This window comes from Diadema setosum, chromosome 13 (assembly GCF_964275005.1).
Source record: "Diadema setosum chromosome 13, eeDiaSeto1, whole genome shotgun sequence".
In the NCBI taxonomy this organism is placed as follows: Eukaryota; Metazoa; Echinodermata; class Echinoidea; order Diadematoida; family Diadematidae; genus Diadema; species Diadema setosum.
In genome coordinates, this window is record NC_092697.1 from 35,573,114 (window position 1) to 35,580,435 (window position 7,322).

General features: G+C 39.2%; 1 non-coding gene across 1 annotated transcript; it reads left to right on the forward strand.

Annotated features, from left to right (window-relative positions):
* Nucleotides 1–2,522: 2,522 nt before the first annotated feature.
* Nucleotides 2,523–2,597, forward strand: Trnad-auc (transfer RNA aspartic acid (anticodon AUC)). Its single transcript has one exon. It is a non-coding gene; the product is annotated as a tRNA-Asp (tRNA).
* The last annotated feature ends 4,725 nt before the right edge of the window (nt 2,598–7,322 follow it).

Below are 7,322 nucleotides of genomic sequence, written 5' to 3' on the forward strand. Positions count from 1 at the left end.
GTGTGCAAGTGGCAAAAAAAAAAAAAATGGATGGCAAATGCAGAACAACTTTAGCAACATGGCGTTCTGTTTTCCTAATCTACGTGAGACGTCCAGTGGAAAGGATGACCCACGTCTAAACAATATGCTTTGACACATTCATACGAGCAAGAAAAGCTGCTAAAATCAATGGAAACCAGGCGTTATGGAACCTTCGGTTTAAAATCGGGGCGGGAGAACATTTTACCGCGCACCGTGTATACACGGATGAGAACATTACATGTCCTTGCGTTCCCAATTGTCTCGGCAACCCGGTGTTTGTCTTGCCTGGCGAGAAGTATCGTTCGCTTGGATGATCGGTTAATAATTGATATCGCTCACCCTTTCATCGATCGAAGGCGCACGGTTCTGACATGCTTTTGCCATTCTTATCTGTAAGTGACACTCCTGCCAAGAGCTAAACAAAAATCGATACCATGACGTCATCACCCTTAGTTATGATGAATAACAGATGACCCGTAAGTGTCAAAAGGTATGGAGTGCTCGATGAGTGTTTTAATTACCTCTGACATGGAGAGTATTCCATTTATCAAAGAGAATACTTACAAAGCTACGTGAAAGATATCGTAAGTAGAAGGGGAAATAGAACTTTGCCAGAGTTAAGAAAACTAACGTATCGAGAGCCCCAGGCCATGAAGAATATTGCATTTAAAAGAATGAGAAAAAGAGACAGGTAAAGAGATGGGACACAGTTCACCAAATGAGTACACATCACTTGCTTGAAAAGGGTCTTTGCAACATTTACATTCAGTCAGTACAGCGTACGCATATCCCACGATTCCACTTATGAAGTCAGCTGGAAGATGTCCAAATGATTTGGACTGAACATCGTAATTAAGTCATGGCTAGACCAAAGACATATTTTTTTCTTATTATTATCATTATTCCACATGCTCATGCGTCATCTGTTTCCTCGTGCAAACTAGACAATTATGTTCGCAGAGTTGTTTAAGTAGAACTGTTAGAATAATTGCCATACACAGTGATAATAATAATGATAATAAGGTCTTATTTACCCAGGGTAGCCTCTTCAGTGTTACCACTGCTGTACCACAGGGCCCTGCCATTATTATTACTCTGGCGTTGCCAGGTACCCATTTATACACCTGGGTTAAGAGGGACATAGTGGGTAAAACATCTTGTCCAAGGACGTAAGCACTGGGCGGGATTCGAACTCGGGTCCTCCGAATGGAGTCGGGAGTCTTATCCACTATGCCACAGCGCCCCCACTAATGTAACTCGCTCCTCTCGTTGCCATGACACTATCGACAGAAACCTGCTGCAAAGGCTCTTGTACCCTCGTCCGAGCAAACTCGCAGAGTGCGAACCAAATCCTCGGTCCATCATACGAAGTTTCCTGTCATTCATTCCACACATACTTACCTTTTCTCTTTCTTCTTTTGCACGAGAGTTGCCTCGTGTTTGTCTATGTAATGGCGAGTCGCCCTTTTACTCATAAACACACTCGCATGAAAAAAAAAAAGCAAAAGAAAAACAAACATATAATGTAGGCGCAGAATACGATTTGTTCAACGCATACAATTGTTTTTTACCAAATTGCTGCACCACATGGAAAAAAATTAATGCACGAATGAATGAATGAATGAATGAATGAATGAATGAATGAATGAATGAATGAATGAGTGAATGAATGAATGAATGAATGAATGTATGTATGTATGAATGGATGAATGAATAAATGTATGAATGAATGAATGAATGAATGTATGTATGAATGGATGAATGAATAAATGTATGAATGAATGAATGAATGTATGTATGTATGAATGGATGAATGAATAAATGTATGAATGAATGAATGAATGAGTGAATGAATGAATGAATGAATGAATGAATGAATGAATGTATGAATGAATGAATGAATGAATGAATGAATGAATGTATGTATGAATGAATGAATTAATGAAAGTATGTATGAATGAATGGATGAATGAATAAATGTATGAATGAATGAATGTATGTATGTATGAATGAATGAATGAATGTATGTATGAATGAATGAATGAATGAATGAATGAATGAATGTATGAATGAATGTATGAATGTATGAATGAATGTATGAATGAATGAATGAATGTTTGTATGAATGAATGAATGTATAAATTATTTAATTGATTAATTTATACATTATAATTACAGAATACAACAACAAATGATACCTTATGAACAAAAACTGGGAGATTCACTTCATATCTGAAAGCGGATGACGTACAACACCAACAGTGAAGATGCAGAAGATCAAAGATTGCTCAGCTGATCCGTCCTGACGCTTGATTTTAAGCCTTCAGTTTTCATTTGTATCTTAACTTATTATTTTGGTTTGATTTTTGGTCAAAGTGTAAATTGTACTTCTTCCTCTTGTACCATGATATAAGGTGTGTGTCACACACAAACACAATGCTATAGCTTCTGACCATTCGGACACTGAGAATTAAGGGTTTCTGGGACCAACACTGAACTAGGGCTTTCTATAGCTCAGTCGGTAGAGCACCGGGCTATCAATCCGGAGGTCTCGGGTTTGAATCCCGATGGGATCCCATTTTCTTTGCACATTTTTCCACTAAAGGTGATTCACTGACCGTCTCAAAACATTGTCCAAATTTCAAATGATACTTACAATGGATGTTTTGTTGTTGTCATATAGACTGATAATTTGATTTGATAATTTGATTAACTTCGAAATCGCCAAACATATCAATGTAGAGGGCCGAAGGTCCATCTCTGAAACCGAATTCCTATTCTAGTCTAGCATTGCAGATGGGCCTTATCTTTCATTGTGCACGTAGTATTTGACTATTGACGGCTAAATGATCAGCGTAGCATAGATGCTGGCCCGGTACTGGGGTTGTCTCTGTCCACTCGCAGGAACTGCGACCACGAGAAATTGTCGCAGCACCCAATAGCAATGGGTCAACGCGGTCTTGGGCAATTACCCCCTGGGCAATTACTCCGGACCCTTCCCCTGGCCCTAATCCTAATTCTAATCCTGAACCTAATCTTAACCCTAACCCAAACTCCTAACCCTAAACTAACCCTAATCTTTACTCTAACCTTACCACTAACCAGTATTTAGCCGGGGGGGGGGGGGGGGGGGGTGTAATTGCCCGGATACGCAATTACGGTGTTCACATCCTCAGGTCTGCCACTATACACTGTACTGATTGAAAACAAAGAGGGCGCTGTAGCATACAGGGAAACAGAGCCGCAAAAATAAAAGTCCCTGTATACAATTTAGTTTGACTGTACAGTAGTTTCGAAGAAGGTTGCTGTGAAGTTTGACAATAGGACCAATTCAAACATTCCCAACTAAATTTTAGCAACGTTCACATAATGCAGTTTTATGGCTATTTAGTGCAATTATTGATCGTCGATCGAATATACCTAATAAATGTGTAAACAACAGTACCCGTTTCAATGCAACATATCACAGAAAAAGAAATAAATCACAACAGAAACTAAAAAGATACAGTTCGTGATAAAGAAACAATTATCAAACGCTAATGTACATAAAACTAAACCAGTATTCTTACTTCGAGCAGAAGGTGTTTCTAACAGAAGGATTGGGACAGCGGACAAATTAATCGCCTTTTATACCTTTTATCGTGAAAGCCGTGCAAAGAATGTAGTGTTGTGATAAAGTTATAGCTTCCTTTTTGTCCCAATTTTCACACAATCATCTTCTTGGTAGATGGCGTATTGTGTGGCGTCCTGGTTATATTCCGTTGATATGTATGGATACTAGATACTTGATTCAAGAGAGGCAAGTTTGGATTCTGGATTTTTTTTTTTCCTTTTCATTTCCTTTTCATTTTTATTTCATTTCCAACACGTATGATTACAATATTTATACACATGATAACTCAACAATGTAATGAAAACAAACTGTGAACTGTGATACATTTGTAAATTTCATCACCAATACCGAAAAAAAAAAGTTGTTGGAAATGGAGGGGACTGATAAAAAGCTGAGTCTGCAGTTTGCAGTCCCCTCATAAAATTACAAAACTGATAAAACAAGGTATATTGCTGTAAAAAAGTAAAGTAAGACAGAGAAAAAGTAGGCTTGTAAACTCATAGTACATTATTTTATCATACGGCACTGTGAAAAGGAACAACAGTACGCCCTCTGTTGGTCGATCAAATGAATGTGACATAACGTGGCTGTAGCAGGACTGGTGGGATGGAACATTCATAAGGACGTATAAGAGTGCGTCTGAATTTGTTTTCAGGGATTTAAAATTTTCATTAATGTTTGCAATGATATCTCAGTTTAATCAAAGTGATGATGTAGAAATATGATGGAGAGGCTGGCACCTTTCAAGATGATAAGTGAGTGGGTGTGATTTCACTTCCCATGCCGACTAACGGGTCTCGATTTGCGTGTAACACAAAAATGTTTAATATTGTATCCTTATTTCTAAACTTACATGTGTGCGATAAACAGCGAATACTGGTCAGGGGAAATTACTTCATCTGGTCAAGTTGTAAATTTCTTCTTAAGTATATAGAACATTGACGAGACAGAGAACAGTTGAACATTCATTCTTTCTGTTGACGTGCTGACAAACGCAACAAGAAAACATCATGATTATTTCACTGTTAAAATTGAAAGCAGATTCAACGGCCATTATTTGACAAAGGACCAAATGAAAATGAGATCACCAACAGACACCTCCACAAACTCCTAAAATTAAATCAAAATCAAAAACTTACACGCGAACGCCTCAACTCATCACATCCCTCATAATTGAACATAATACAGAATGACTGTATTGATGTTGCCGAGTTCTGGTTTGAATGTTTCTTGGAGATATCGGAGTTGGCCATAATGGTATGGCACGATTGCCGATTAAAGTGTGAAGCAAACGATTACAACGTAAAAGAAAACGCGTTACTCAAAATAATACGTACGAAATTCAGTGACTCTTTAATGAAGTACCACAGGGGAAGTTTTGTGGTAATAGGTCTCCTACGCAAAACTATAATCTATGAATGTTTCATAGCAACGCAATGACTGCATCTAAGAGACCAGTTTTTACTACAACCAGATGTATAATATCGTGACTTTATATATTCCACCCATAAACACCGCGCTTGGCTCTGATATGTCGTGGGAATATACTGACGTCATCGACACTTTATTTACCTACTCCAAGGTGCTTCAATTTATATTGTCACTCGTGTTGCCAGTGGTTTCCTATATCCCACTTGTGTATATAGTTGCTTTCCGTTGTACTGTCCAGTCGTGGCTAATCGTCTCTGTAGGCTTCATAGAAGCTTAACTATAGATCTAGGCTTTGGTATTAACTTTTGCTTTGACATAAAATATTCAGTTATTTCCTTCTTTTGTTTTCTTTCTATTTGTTCTCTTCGTCATCTCTTTCTTTCTTTGTAATTGTAAGCTTTCCCTATTTTTTTTTTTGAGGGACCAACATAATTACAATCATAATCTTTTGAGTGGGCCTCTCCATGTTTTCAGAATATATAAATGTGTGTGTGTGTGTGTGTGTTTATCTAATTATGAATATGAACATAATGCTATTTTGCTTTTGTACTTAATGTATGTCCAATTTCACTTACATTGTAGGACTACTTTCTGTCGACAAAATGAAAATAAATTTAAAAGGAATTGCATTAATATAACGATCGTAGGGTCCTATGTATCCAGTCGTCACTGCTCCCACAGGTGGAGGGAGTCAGACGCCTGTTCAAATGAGATGCTATTCAACCGACTACAGACAGAACACGTTCACCTGAAAACGGCGCGACAGTGAAGACATTGACCTCATTTCCGGTGAGACAGCTGGACTGACGTACTCCTGGGTCTGGTGACAAAAAATAGGTAGACGTGATCGCGTTTCTACCTGAGATTTTTGCATATTGCATGGAGTAGTCTCTATATACCCAAGGAACTGATTCCGCAGCTCGATACCATGGGGTCATCCCACCAGACCGACATCCACGAGTCATACAGCCCACGAGTTCGACATTGAAAACAGGTCCATGAGTCATACAGCTCACGAGCAATACAGCCCATGAGTTCGACTCTAGGCAAATTAATAAAGCCCATGAGTTCGACACTAGGTAAAAACAGCCCACGTCGAGTTCGACAGATACAACACGGGGCTTAAGGTTGGTCTCGTGGGCCTTGTTTGCTTAGTGTCGAACTCATGGGCTGTATGACTCGTGGGTTGTATGACTCGTGGGCTGTATGACTTTGAGCTGTATGACTCGTGAGCTGTATAACTCCTGGGCTGTATAACTCCTGGGCTGTATGACTCGTGAGCTGTATAACTCGTGGGCTGTATAACTCGTGGGCTGTATGACTCGTGGGCTGTATGACTTGTGAGTTGTATGACTCGTGGGCTGTATGACTCGTGGGTGTCGGTCTCGTGACGTGCACCCGATACCATGCCATATACCTTATTACCTATACAGCCTAATACTCTATTCATAAGAGAGACGTAACAATGGTGATTAGAGAGGGAAACGCCTTACAAACAAAGAGACATGGCGAATGATGAACAGTTTATAAGTCGCCATGGAGAACTCTACGAAGGGTTAAATGTCCACAATCATAAAGGGTACATTGTAGTTATAAAGGAACTTCATTCAAATGAATGCAGTTTTGTTTTGGCGTCAAGTTGTTTTATCGTAAATGGTTAACCAATGGCCCTTCATAGATGTAAATATATTAGCACCGATTATACAGTGTTTATTTTTTTTTTTTACCGGTTCTTGTTTACGTCGATGAAGAGCAATTATTTGTCGGTCAGTTCGGGGGGGGGGGGGGGGGAGGGGGAGGCTAACAAGGATATACTGTGGAGCTTATGAGAAGCCAGTGATATATTGTGATGTTAACACTTCACACCAAATTCAACCAGCTAAAGTGATCTTGATTGTGATTATGATGACGATAAAACGATAAGGTCTGATAGCGACAACTCTAGGGCTCTATAGTGGGGAGGATTTGTCGAAACGATGTGGAGAATTTTACAAAAACTATTTTAAGCCCTCTTGATCGAGCAAAAAAGCGACTAGAAATATAACGTGTGTGACTAGTTTTAGTTTGATGTAGCGTCGCCACACCACACACACACGATGACTACCCGTAATTGCAGGTAATCACGAAATAGGCGGTCAACTTCAGGCGCCTCACTGTCTTGACCTATTATAGTTTGTTTGTGTTGGTAATTTCCCATTTAGCTGTCGAAAATTAGCAATACAGCTGTAGTAGCATACATTCTGTCTCTAATTAGGCC